The sequence below is a fragment of the Equus przewalskii genome, chromosome 13, assembly GCF_037783145.1.
Source record: "Equus przewalskii isolate Varuska chromosome 13, EquPr2, whole genome shotgun sequence".
Classification (NCBI taxonomy): Eukaryota; Metazoa; Chordata; class Mammalia; order Perissodactyla; family Equidae; genus Equus; species Equus przewalskii.
Genome location: NC_091843.1, coordinates 87150785 through 87164289, shown reverse-complemented (window position 1 = coordinate 87164289; position 13505 = coordinate 87150785). Strand labels below are relative to the sequence as shown.

General features: G+C 42.8%; 1 protein-coding gene across 1 annotated transcript in view; it reads left to right on the top strand.

Annotated features, from left to right (window-relative positions):
* Window positions 1-2934, top strand: part of AGGF1 (angiogenic factor with G-patch and FHA domains 1) — a 60412-nt gene extending 57478 nt beyond the window's left edge. The window contains exon 17 of the transcript XR_011525715.1: window positions 528-2934. The gene's annotated coding sequence lies outside the window, so the exon portion shown is untranslated. The remainder of the gene's footprint in view (window positions 1-527) is intronic.
* The last annotated feature ends 10571 nt before the right edge of the window (window positions 2935-13505 follow it).

Below are 13505 nucleotides of genomic sequence, written 5' to 3'. Positions count from 1 at the left end.
TGGAGGGGTTGAAAATTCAAACCGTATACTATGCGTCTTATATGAGGTGCTTAGAGTAGTCAGATTCATAAAGACAGGGAGTAGAAAGGTGGGTGCCAGGGGCTGAGGGGAGGGGGGAACGGGGAGTTAGTGTTTAATGGGGACAGAGTTTCAGCTGGAGAGGAGGAACACGTTCTGGAGATGGATGGTGGTGATGGTTGTACAATGATGTGAACTCAATGTACAGTGAACTGCACACTTAAAAAGGGTTAAAATGGTAAATTTGATGTATGTTTTACCACAATAGAAAATATATTCTTAAAAAGGCACATACTGTAGCAATCTGAGGCTCCTCCCTAATTCTACCTTCAGGCGCCCTCCCAGGTCCTGGTGGGCAGAGTCAGTATCTTGTGTGGATGAAATCTTTAGTTTGATGGGCTTGCTGGGCAGGCGCCAGATACTGGGCTCCGCTTCCCACTTCCTAGCTCCATTTTTTAAAAACATGGGAACATTCGCATCAGGCTTTTCGTTTGGATTTGCTTCTGTAGGTCACGCCTACGTGAGAAGGGTTCGGAAGCAGTCCAGCTGAAGACCAAGCAGTGTTGTTGCCCTCAGAGGGGTGGGAAGAGGCTCAGTGATGGTGTCGTCGTGGGCGAATTACTGAAGATTTCAGAGCCTGCGGTGTCGTCGGTTTTGCTTCTCGTCTGTAGAATGGGGATAACAGTACCTCCCTCCGTAGGCTTGTTGTGTGGGGTAAACGAGACGCATCGCACGAGACACCTCGCAGGGTTCCTGAGATGGAGTAGGAGCTGGAAACTATGGCTGTTTATAAATGGTTTTGTGACTTCAGCTTGGATTTGAGAATGAAAGTGGACCACAGGCCCCTGAAACAGCGCCTTCCCTCATGGAACCGAACCCCAGGAGGCGCCAAATCCCTGGGAGGTGCGGAGTTGGTGGCTGGAAGAGGAATCGACTCCAAGAGGTAAAGGTCTAAGGACCGATTGTCCCCACTCAGCTGGACCGCAGCCGCCAGCAGCTACTGGGCCCACGTGGCCCCAGGGTGCTCCCTTTCCTTCATTCAAATTCGAAACATCTGGGGAAGGGCCTCGAGGAAACTCGGATTGGCCAATTCTCTCACCTGTGTGGTCAGGATGCCTGGTTTGGCGCTCTCCCTTGACCATGAGGCTGCAGTGAGGGAAGGCAGTTTTCCGAATGAAGAGGACCTCTGCCTCCTGGAAGAAAGAGAGTGGGGCAAAGAAAAATGATGTGTCCACCCCGAACCGAGCTTCGTGCTCTGGGCAAGCCAAAGAAAAACCGGCTGAGGCCCCTGCCTCGAGGCTCTTGTTCTTTGCTGACTGATGAGCCATTTGCCAGCATTGTCTGTTTTCAGAGAATGGTTGCCTGATGTTCTTTTCGAAGGGAGTTGAGCACCTTGATCTGAAGGTTTTTCAAATTGGCATCTAAAATTATTTGGCCTTGGTTTAATATGGGGAGAACTCATCAGATTGTGAAAATGAAAAATGAAACATATTTGAAATAACCTCAAGGCCACATTAACATTTAATTTGCACTTCCAAACAGAAGCTATTTTTACATCCCTATTTACTAGTATGATATACTGAAGTTATTTTTCCCCATGACTCAATACGATGGGTTTTTTTTCCCCCTTTCTTCAAATAGTTCTCAATTTGAATGTAACACAGAGTTCCCATTTTCCCCATAAATTGCATATTTATAGCACATGGAAATAGCTGGGATGCTGTGTGTCTCTTAAAAGTACTTCTGTATTTGAATTATAGAGAAAATGACTTAATAGGATTCTGAACTTTGGGCAGCCTTGATGCCGCTGGAGCAGAGTAGAGAACAGGACTCGGTGTTCCGGGCCTGGTCCTGCTTGTTTGGAACACCGGCCCCTGAGCCTGCCCCCACTGTGTACGCTCGGCTCCGGGAAGGGTGGGAGGGGAAGGGCACAGGAGCCCTCAGGAGCAGAGCTGCTTCCCCAAAGGCAGTGGGGGTTCAGCTCTGCTGTGTACTGGCTCTGGAGGTCTGCAGTGCTTTCTTAGCCTCTCTGCCTCTTTTGCTTTTTCCTCTCTAAACTGGCATCACAGAAGGAGTTGCATGAGGGTCATGTTAAGAATTGAACAAGGTAACGCGTAGAAACTCACCATAGTGATGGCACGGAGTGAGTCATCAGAAAATGATGGTCCTTGTTGCTGAGTGAGTTCTAAAGCAGGACGGGTGTCTCCTGTCCTTGTACCATTCTCCACCTTCTGGTTTACTCCTTTGGAAGCCTGGCAGCCTCCTGCTGAGGCCAGCTGAGCTCTCTATGGGAGGGGGTGCCCTTCATTCCCCACGGAAAGCTAAGTGGGATCGAGGGTCGGGGAGCGCAGAGCAGGCCCTCCCGCCTGCCTCTGGTCCGCCCTGGTTCACGTGGGCTAGTTTCTCCCCAGCACGGTGAGCCCACATGAGGGCCTGGGAGCCAAGTGCATATTTGCCTGGAGGGTCCTCACATAGTGGAGGCCCCTTTACAACCCTCCGCCCTGGGTGACAATGGGCAGCTAGTTGAGCATTAAGGAACTTGTTTTTTGTTGCTGTTGTTGCTTTTTAAATGAATTTTATGGTATAATTTATGTGCAACAAAATGCTTCCATTTTAAATGTACAGTTTGATGGGTTTTGGAAAATGTGTACACCCATGTAAACACCACCTCAATCCAGATATGGAATATTTCCTTGACCCCCAAAAGTTTCCTTATATCCTGTCCAGTTCATCTCTCCTTCTTCCCACCCCCAGGCAACCACTGAAATGCCTTCTGTTACTATAGAAAAGCTTGCATTTTCTAGAATTTCCTATAAATGGAGTGCGTCAGGCTTCTTGCGTTTCTCATAGTGCTTTTTGTGAGTCGTCTGTGTTGTTGCATGTATCAGTACCCTTCCTTTTTATCACTGAGTTTTATTCCGTTATATAGATATACCACAATTTGTTTATCCATTCCCCTGTTGGTGGACATTCAGGTTATTTCTAGTTTCATATATATTTTCCAAAGTATATTTGCCAAAATATTTTCCAAAGCAGCGTGACGTTTGACACTCCCGCTGGCAGTGTACCCGAGTTCCAGGCGTCCGCACCCTCCCTGGCACTTGGCGTTGTCTGTCTCCTCCGTTTTGGTCATTCTAGTGGGCGTGAAGTGGTATCTCGTTTTGGTTTTAATTTGCATTTTCCTAATGGCTAATGATGTCGAGGTCTTTCCATGTGCTTATTGGTCCTTCATAATCTTCTTTTGTAAAGTGTCTGTTCGAATATTTTCCCTGTATTTTATTGGTTTCTGTCTTCATGGTTGAATTGTATTAGTTCTTTATATATTCTATATACAAGAGTTTTGTCAGATATATCTATTCCAAGTATCTTCTCCTATTCTGTGGTTTCACTTTCATTTTCCTAAGTGTTTTTTTTTTTTTTTAAAGATTTTATTTTTTCCTTTTTCTCCCCAAAGCCCCCCCCCCCCCCGTACATAGTGGTATATTCTTTGTTGTGGGTCCTTTTAGTTGTGGCATGTGGGACGCTGCCTCAGCGTGGCTTGATGAGCAGTGCCATGTCGGCGCCCAGCATTCGAACCAACGAAACACTGGGCCGCCTGCAGCGGAGCATGCAAACTTAACCACTCGGCCACGGGGCCAGCCCCCCACCAAGTGTTTTTTTGATGAGCAAAGTATTAATTTCATAATTATGTAATTTACATAGTTTCATAAAAGCCCAGTTCGCCAATTATATCTTTAATGGTTTATGGTTTTTGTGTCCCAGCTGAGAAATATTTACCTTCACCAAAGTTGCAAAAATTTTCTCTTAGGTTTTCTTCTAGGAGTTTTATAGTTTTCACTTTTATATGTTGTCTATTATATATTTTGAGTGAATTATTGAGTATAGCCAGGTAAGTGTCAATACTTACATTTTTTGAAATGGATATCTAATTGTTCCAGCACCATTTGTTGAAGCATTGTTTTTTCCCATTGAAATGCCTTGTCGCCTTTGTTGAAAAATCACTTGACCATGTATTTATGGGTTTATTTCTGGACTATCTCTGTTCCATTGATCTACATATCTATCCTTTTGCCATTATCACACTGTCTTGATTACTATAGTTATATAGAAAGTCTTCAAATTGCTTTGGTTGTTCTAAGTCATTTTTATTTCCATAAAAAGTTTAGAATCAGCTTGTCAAGTTTAAAAAAAATCTGCTGGAATTTTAATTGTGATTGTGTTCAATCTGTTAATCAATTTGGGGGAGAATTGCTATCTTAGCAATATTGAATCGTCAGCTCCATGAACATGATATATGTCTCTGTTTACTTGTCCTATTTAATTTTTTTAAGCAATGTTTTAGTTTTCAGTGTACAGGTTTTACACATGCTTTGTCAAATTTACTCCGAAGTATGTCATGTTTTTTGATGGCATTGTAAATGGATCTGTATTTTTAATTTCATTTTCCAAATGTTCATTGCTGGTATATAGAAATACAGTTGAATTTATATAGTGACCTTGTATCCTATGACCTTGCGAAATTCAACATATTAGTTCTAGTAGCTTTGTGTATGTGTGTATGTGTGTAGATTCCTTAGGATTTTCTAACACAATGGTGTTACCTATGAAGAAAGATAGTTGTTTTTTTTCCTGTCCGATATCTGTGCCTGTCCTTTCTTTTTCATGGCTTTTTTTTGCAGTGGTTAGAACTTCCAGTACAGTGTTGAAGAGAAGTGGTGAGAGAGGGCGTCTTTGCCTTGTTCACCATCTTAGGGAGAAGTATTCATTCTTTCACCATCAAGTGTGATATTGCCTGCAGGTTCTTTGTAGTTGCCCTAAACTGTAGTCTGCTTTTAATTATTACCATCTTCTGGCAATTCTAAACAATGTCAGTGAGAAAATACTGCCCCCAAATGGTCTTTTGTTGGTCTAAGTTCCAAACAATTACTGAAGATACTGTTGAATTTTATTAATACTTGTATGTAAGCTTCATATTTACACATTTGTATCAATTACCCTTTAGTAGTTGTATTTTTACATGGAAGGTAAGAGAATTCTAGTTATACAGTTGTCCTCCTGTGGCCTCCTGCCCCTCCCACCTCCCCACTGGCTCGTCTGCATGCGTTCTTTGGAGAATAAGTTTGTAACAGATGGAAATCATTCCAGCCTGCTTCAGGTGCAGTGTGTGCCTCCTACCCCAGGATACATGCATTTCTGTGTTTACACAGCAGAGTCCAAATAAACAATTATAGCACAGTGAATGTAAAGATGAAGACACAGAACTTTATTTACTTCAATTCTATTGTCTATATGACTACTGGAGTTTTTATTTGTGTTTAAAATTTAAAACAGTGCAACTCTGAGGTGCAATATTTTTGTTTGGTAAGAGAAAATTTTAATCCATACATGAAATATATTACTGATTTGAGTAATATCCTTAAAATTGAAGTTTATTCATCTTAATTACTATTCTTGTTGTTATGTAATTGTAATATTCATTTTTGTGACAGACCAATAAGTAGATCTAAGTTTTTTTTCCCTTTAAAAATACATTAATGGGGGTGCTGGCCCCGTGGCCAAGCGGTTAAGTTCGCGCGCCCCGCTGCAGGCGGCCCAGGGTTTCGTTGGTTTGAATCCTGGGTGCGGACATGGCACTGCTCATCAAACCACGCTGAGGCAGCGTCCCACATGCCACAACTAGAAGGACCCACAACAACGAATATACAACTATGTACTGGGGGCCTTTGGGGAGAAAAAGGAAAAAAATAAAATCTTTAAAAAAAAATACATTAATGGGGAGCTGGCTTAGTGATGTATTAGTTAAGTTCGCACACTCCACTTTTGTGGCCCAGAGTTCATGGGTTCAGATCCTGGGTGTGGACCTACATACCGTTCATCAAGCCATGCTGTGGCAGCATCCCACATACAAAATGGAGGAAGACTGGCACAGATGTTAGCTCAGGGACAATCTTCCTCAGCAAAACAAAACAAAACATTAATGGAATGAAAAAAATACCCATTCACTACTTTTGCATATTTTTACTGTAATATCTTACTTTTTATTTTTTACTTTTTCGTTTACTGGCAAAATTATATGCACCAAGTTCAATGCAAGAAAGCTTTTATTGTCAGCAATTCTTTTCTGGACATTGTTATTATTCATCTCAGCTCATGATTATTCAGGACCATAATTTTAGTATAGAGGAGGGCAATTTGCTCTGGCGATCGAATGCACTGTCTACACCCCTGGTGAGCCAGGGCCTGTGCACAGCCAGCCCCAGGCGGTTATCAGCCCACAGACCATCCTATGAATCCAAGCATGCTTAGGTTGGTTGCGTATAATTTATTCATCTTTGGGGAGCATTCTGAGTTTTCTTCTAAGGCAGGGGCGCAGATAAGACCGTAGATTAATGGTTAGAAGCCATGAAATGATTTTGTAAAGTTCTGGTCGAAAACCCTGGACTGACAGTCAGGATCTGCCCTCCACCTCCCTGGGGTTGAATGAGGCGATCTCAATGATTTCTTCTGGTTCTGAAATTCTATGATTTTCTTATCCCACTACCGAAACTATAAAGGGTTATTGTTACTGTTGTTGTTGTTTGCATTGATGAACAAAGGAGAGGCCTAGAGACTTCGACCAAGAAGGCAGGAAGGACAGCAAGGTAGTTAAATATTTAAACATTTTCTAAAGGCAAACTGAAGAGCGTTGTCCTCAGGTATTTCAAGGATGCTCACTCCCGTCACTGACAGTGACCTTGCACGTCATTCCCAGGGCTTGGGACCTTTATTAAGTAAACTTGCAGAGGGTAGACTCTGATGGTGGCTAGCCCGTGACATCTCTGCTCTCAGGGCTTCTCCTGGATGCTCAGCTCAAACCCACCCCTGCCTGGGAATTTTCTGTGGCCTTGGACGGCAGAGGCAGAGCCTGTCTTGTTACTGGCAGAGGCAGGAACAATACCAGAGGTCAGAGCCTCTCCAAAGGTGCTCTTGGGTCACTGACATCAGAATCACTTGGAGTCCTTCTAGACTTACAGAATCAGAATCTAAGGGCGCAGCCCAGGATATATGCTGCTTGCCAGTTGATAGAATGCGTTCTGAAGTTTGAGCATCATTCCTATAGAAGGACGGCCAAGAGAGTGAGGATGTGAAATGGTTCAAAGCTGATGCAATAGAAATGAATTACTAAACATATGTCACTGCCTTTGTTATTTCACAATATCTTTTAATTATTGGACGACCAGTGTTTTGTCCTTCAAACTTGTCATCCTGCAAAATCAAGAGATGTTGTTTTAAATAGTATCAAGTGCTGAGGGATAAAATAAAGTGATATGACTGATATGACAAATTGTCAGGTGACATTCATCACATGGAATCCATGACCTGCATGAAAGGTTAGGGAAACTGTAGGTTTCTAATGAGAAAGTCAAGTTTAATTAATTGTGCTCTGATGAATAGATTTGCATTGGGGTTTGGCATCTGAAGCTTAATAGCCAATTACAAAGACTGCCAGTGACTAGGAGGTAATCTGCATCCCCAGTTTCACGTTGGAGATGTCACAGTTGCTGTTTGTTGAAGGACAACATGGCAGAGGGAATAGATACAACCGGAAGTTTTCTAGAGGCATCTCAAGATGGTGCCCTGAGAGTTGGAGGATGGGTCCCAGTTGTCAACCACAGACTGAGATGGACTCAGTAGTTTCAACAGGATGCTGTCCCTGAGCTGACACTTTAGCTGAGTTATTAAAACGACTTTCCAAGAACTTCTGCCTCCAGCTATGAGGGAGTAAGCCGGTCTGGAATTACGTTTTGAACATAAGCAACTAGGAAAATAAACAAAATGTGGGAAATAATTGTTTTTAAACACTGGGACAAGAGTCAAACAAGATTGTGATCCTTGAGAAAAGGAAAACAAATGGGCAGGACCTGCCGTTGCACAGACTTTGTGCTTGCAGGGGGCTGCAAGCCTGTGACTCAGGGCGGGAGACCATGCAGAGGGTGGCAGTCTCACCGAGTCAAGCAGACAGAGATTATAGTCCAAGAAGACCAAGGTAACCATAATTTGCAGGGCAAAGTACCTGAGAGGTGAGAGCTACACGACAAGAGGTCAAGAAATCTTTATGGGAATCCCCTTGAGTCTTTGAATACTAAGCTACTCAGGAATAGGGTGAATTTCCAGAAGTCTGAGCAAGAATAATTTCCGAGGAAAGAACAGTTACGTGAAAGCTGTAAGACGGACAATAACTGGAGTCCACACAGGGCTGGGAATCATTTGAGTTCCCTCCAGCAGGAGTATGTATTCATGTTGAATACACATGAAAGCCAGCAGAAATCCTAGAAAGGCAACACTTTGAAGTGGGGCCAATTATCTCTCAAATAAATGCTATTCTAGACCACAAGAGAAGAGCCTAAAAACATACCTCAAAAGGATCAAACGGGCTAGCCCGGTGGCACAGTGGTTAAGTTTGCACGTTCTGCTTTAGCAGCCCGGGGTTAGCCAGTTCGGATCCCGGGTGTGGACGTGGCACCACTTGTCAGGCCATGCTGTGGTAGGCGTCCCACGTATAAAGTGGAGGAAGATGGGCACGGATGTTAGCTCAGGGCCAGTCTTCCTCAGAAAAAAGAAGAGGAATGGTAGCAGTTAGCTCAGGGCTAATCTTCCTCAAAAAAATGAAAAATCAAACTAGGGGCCGGCCCTGTGGCGTGGTGGTTAAGTTCGGTGTGCTCTGCTATGGCGGCCTGGGTTCAGGGGTTCAGATCCCAGGTGCAGACCCACAGCACTTATCAGCCATGCTTCAGCAGCGACCCACATACAAAATGGAGGAAGTTTGGCACAGATGTTAGCTCAGGGCAAATCTTCCTCAGCGACAACAACAACAACAAAAAGGATCAAACAAGCTTCAACTAAAAGTCCAACAGAAAAAGTCCAATACAAAGATATACAACAAAGTCCAGCACCCAACAACGTAAAATTTGCAATATCCAGAATCCAACATAAAATTAGTAGACATATGAAGAATCAGGAAAATATGAATGATAACCAAGAGAAAAATCAGTCACAAGACCCAGACTCAGAAATGACAGAGACTATGGGATTAGCTGACAAGAATGTTAATACAGCTATTACAAATATGCTCCATACACTCAGGGATGAAGGAAGAACACAAAAATGGTGAGAGGAGAGATGGAAGATTTATAAAGGACTCCACTCGAGCTTCTAGAGATAAAAATAAAATATCCAAAATTAAAAACACACTGGATGGCTATAATGGCAGATTAGACATTGCAGAAGAAAAGAACAGTGAACATAAAGACATAGAAAAAGAAAGTATCCACACAGAAACCCAGAGAGAAAAGACACGAACACAAAGCATCAGTGAGCTATGCAATAATAGCAATGCATACCATGTGTGCATTTGCAGTATCAGAAGGAAAGGGATCCAAAAGAATTTAAGTAGTAGTAGTGAAAAATTTCTCAGTTTTTCACACCTATTAGGATGCCACTATTTTTTTTAAAAGGAAAATAACAGGTGTTGGTGAGGATGTGGGAAAATTGGAAACCTTGTGCTTTGCTGGTGGAAATGTAAGATGGTGCAGCTACTGTGGAAAAGAGTTTGATGATTCCTCGAAAAGTTAAACAGAATAACCATACTGTCCAGCAATTCCACTTCTGGGAATGTACCCCAAAGAACTGAAAGCAGGGACTCAAATGGATACTTGTTTACTAATGTCCATAAAAGCATTATTCATAAAAGCCAGAAGGTTGAAACAGCTCAAATATCAATCAGCGGATGAGTGGATAACCGAAATGTTGGTATAGACATGCAACGGAATATTATTAATCTTTTTAAAGGAATGAAATTCTGAAACATGCTAAAACACGGATGAACCTTGAAAACTATGCTAAGTGAAATAAACTAAATATAAAAGGAAAAATGTCATATGGTTCCACAAACCGTACTAATGAGGAACCTGAAATAGATAAATTCATAAAGACGGAAAGTAGAATAGAGACTACCAGGGGCTGAAGAGAGAAGGGGAATGGGGGGTTATTGGGACCAGAGTTTCAGTTTGAGAAGATGAAAAGTTCTGGAGATGGATGGTGATGATGGTTGCACAACAATGTGAATGCGCTTAATGCTACTGAAAGGTACACTTAGAAATATCTAAAATGGTAAATTTTATGTATGTATATTTTACCACAATAAAACATTTTTTTTGGTTACTCACAGCTGTTCAAGGATAAAATTCATCCTGTTCATGGTTTATCCCATGCTGTATTCACCAGTACAGGTCATTCAATAATGAAGACAGAAGTCAAAGAGCTTGATGGAATTCAGTTATGTAAAGTGGCATCTACGTGTGTTTCCTCCAAACTTTTAAAAACATAAATGCTTGTAGAAATTTAAATTACATTTTGCCTCTATTAATTGCTAAAGAGCACTGTCTGCAATCTGTTGTAAATGAATAAGGAAAAGGAAAAAGTAAGTCTACTCTAATATTTCCACTTGTCTGAGCTTTCTGACTCCTTCCTCTGAACTGTGCCAGGAAAATTCCAGCAACTGAACTTTATTTATTGTAGGCCATTATTTTGTCCAAGCCTCAAGAAACTATCTTTGCCGTGGATAGTGTCCTTGCCAGGACAGCTTAAATCAAGGAAGAGTGCTCCTATGTGACTAAATTCTCTGCTATCCACTCACCACCCTGGTCTGGAGGAACATCCTCCAGATCCACTCCCACTGGCATATCCGGGTTCCTGGTGTACGCGTTAGCCAGACCTTCAATTCCTTCAGGAAGCTTTTTCCTACTGGAGCAGGGATATATTTCCCCACCTGCTTGAGCCCAAACCTGGCTCTGGTCATCCTGGGGCCAGTGAGTGGAGGTAGAGAGCATGTCGAGGAGGACAAGCATCGCCTAGCAAGGCAAGATTCAGCTGAGGTCTTTTCAGGGTCTCCTGGCCAGCCGAGCCTGTTCTCTTCTAGCAGCGGGAAGAAGGCTGGTTCTTTTCTCCTGGAGGATTAAAATCAATCTACCTGACTCAGTATTCCCAGACTTGTCTGCCCTATCCCAGGTCTTGAGATCTTAAACTTTTCCTGTAAGGGCCCTAACTTTGAAAGAGGAGACCTGTCAAGGTTTTGCATTCTGTCTCCTTTTGACTTTGTCACCTTATGACTACACTATTGGCTTAATATTCGAGACAACATTCCCTACACCTGCAGGACATAAAGCTTTTAAGTTTAAAACTTTAGAGACCTTCTAAAGTTCACAGTGTGCTTGAGCTGATTGTTGGCTAACCTAAACCTCTTCTTTTTTCAAGACTTCCAAAGCAGTTCACAAAAGCCAATAAATTCCCCATTCCTTATCGTCATCATTGCCTCTGTATTGTTTAGGTGCACAACTACACGTAACCCAAAGCTCCTGCCTTCCACGTGTAGCTCATCCCAATCCACCCCAGGTGAGAGCCTGAATTGTGTTGCTACTGGCTCTGCACTTACCACAGTGGTGGGGTCCTTATTTCTGTCTACCTGCAACATCCCATCCAAAGGGAGCCCCAAAAGTAGTAATTACTAGACATTTCTGGATTGTCCACGTGTGACTGCCAAGCACAGATCTTGGTGTCAGAGATGCCCTGGAACAAAATCTAGAGGTCCACATCGTGGACTGAGTGCTGTCAGACTACACCTGGGTGGAGCTGGTCCACACCTGCGTGGAACTCGTTGCCTGCAGCAGTGGCTGGCGTCAGTGGCAGGGCCAGGCTGAGAAATGGTACTCAGGAGTTCTGGCAGACCCCGGCCCTGCCTCTAGCCAAGGGTTAGTATACGGAACATTGTCGGCCCATTCTGAGCATTTACTTGAGCCCAAGTAAATTGGAGGTCAATTTCTACATGCATTTGACCAGAACGAGGTCAAAGTATTTGCTTAATCAATTTCCTGACTACTCTTTTATCTGTGTGGTTTTGGTACTGGGTTTGGTCTGAGTCTGAGGACCATGATCACAAATCCATTTCTCAGTGGATTAAAGGAGAAACCAGGCTGGAGATTCCCAAACTTCCAACATCCTTGCCTTCAGCCAGACATTAACCTGATGGCTATTTTATTCACCAACATAGCATTAAACACAGTTTTCAGTGTCAAAACTCTGAATAATTCCCCTGTTCAGTTATTAGATATATGACCTGTTATATGATCCAATACGTCCACATAAAAAATTACCAACATTTTCCCAACCAGTTTATTAATGAAGGTACCTTCTGATTTAAAAAATATCTTCAGTATGGGGAAAAGGAGGACAGGTTCAATTATTGGACTGGCATTATTCTTTTAAAAAGTTATAATTGCTTGAGGACTTTTGAAAACTTTATTATGGACAATTTTAAACATACACAAAGTATAAAGAATGGAATAGCGAATCCCCATGGACCCACCAGCCACCTCTTAGGGGATCTTTACTGAGACTCCAAAGGCATCTAGAATTCTAGGCATCCTTGGCAGGTAGCCGAGATGGCCACTGAAAGAGAAGAGTGTTTTTCTCACTATTCCCATCACAGCTTGAGTGAGTGATCACATTGCCCACCCTGGAAATGGATTTCTTCCCCTCCAGTGGGTTTATTTGCTCATGTTCTCTTTAACCGGAGGGAGTCAAGGCCAGAGACGAGGGAAGGTCTGGCTGTGCCCGCTGGCGGAAGCCACGTCCTCCTGTTTCTCGGTAATTCGCTGGAAATTGGTGTTGATACTTGTCAGAGTTTTATTTAGCTCTGTTCTTCTTCTCCTTCTGCTGGAATATCATTCGTTTTTCTTGGACTGTGGGATACGGTCTGTGACCTTCACACAGGCTCCAGCATTACTGTCTGTGGTATTTCACAGTAAATGAATTGGCATAACGTCACCGACCTTCTGCTCTGTTAGACTCTGCATTTCGATCAGTCTAGGCTGCTCACTGTTTTCCCTCGTAGTTCAGGGAAACCAGAAAAAAATTGCTTTGAAATTGAATTTTTTTTAGTATGTTTTTCTAATGAAACTCTGTGATGGCCTTGATTGTGTTTTTCCAAATCTCCTCCCATCTCTCTTCTGTTTTCACACTGAGACACAGTTTATTTTTCACAGTCTGGAGCCCAGAAAAAACGTGGACCATACTCTATGCTGATCAGAACCCATATGGGCCCCTGGGTTGTGTGTTGGCCGCTGCATTTGAAAGGATATATTGGTAAACTGGAGTGCGTAGGGGAACTGACAGGCCGGTCTGGGAGCAACATACGATGAACAATTAACCACGGAGAAAGCAGACCCAGGGGGACACAGTAGCTGTCTGCAAATGCAGAAGCTGTGTTGAAATCTAACTATGACCAGTGGGGGAAATTAGAGGAAGGCAGATTTCAGCTTATTATACGATTAGAAATGTCCAGCATTTAAACTAGATTGTCTCATAAAGAAATGAATTCTTCTGCCTAGGTGTCAGGTGAATGCCAGACCACATCTCTCAGGAATCTGCTTAAAGAGGGGCTCCCAATAATA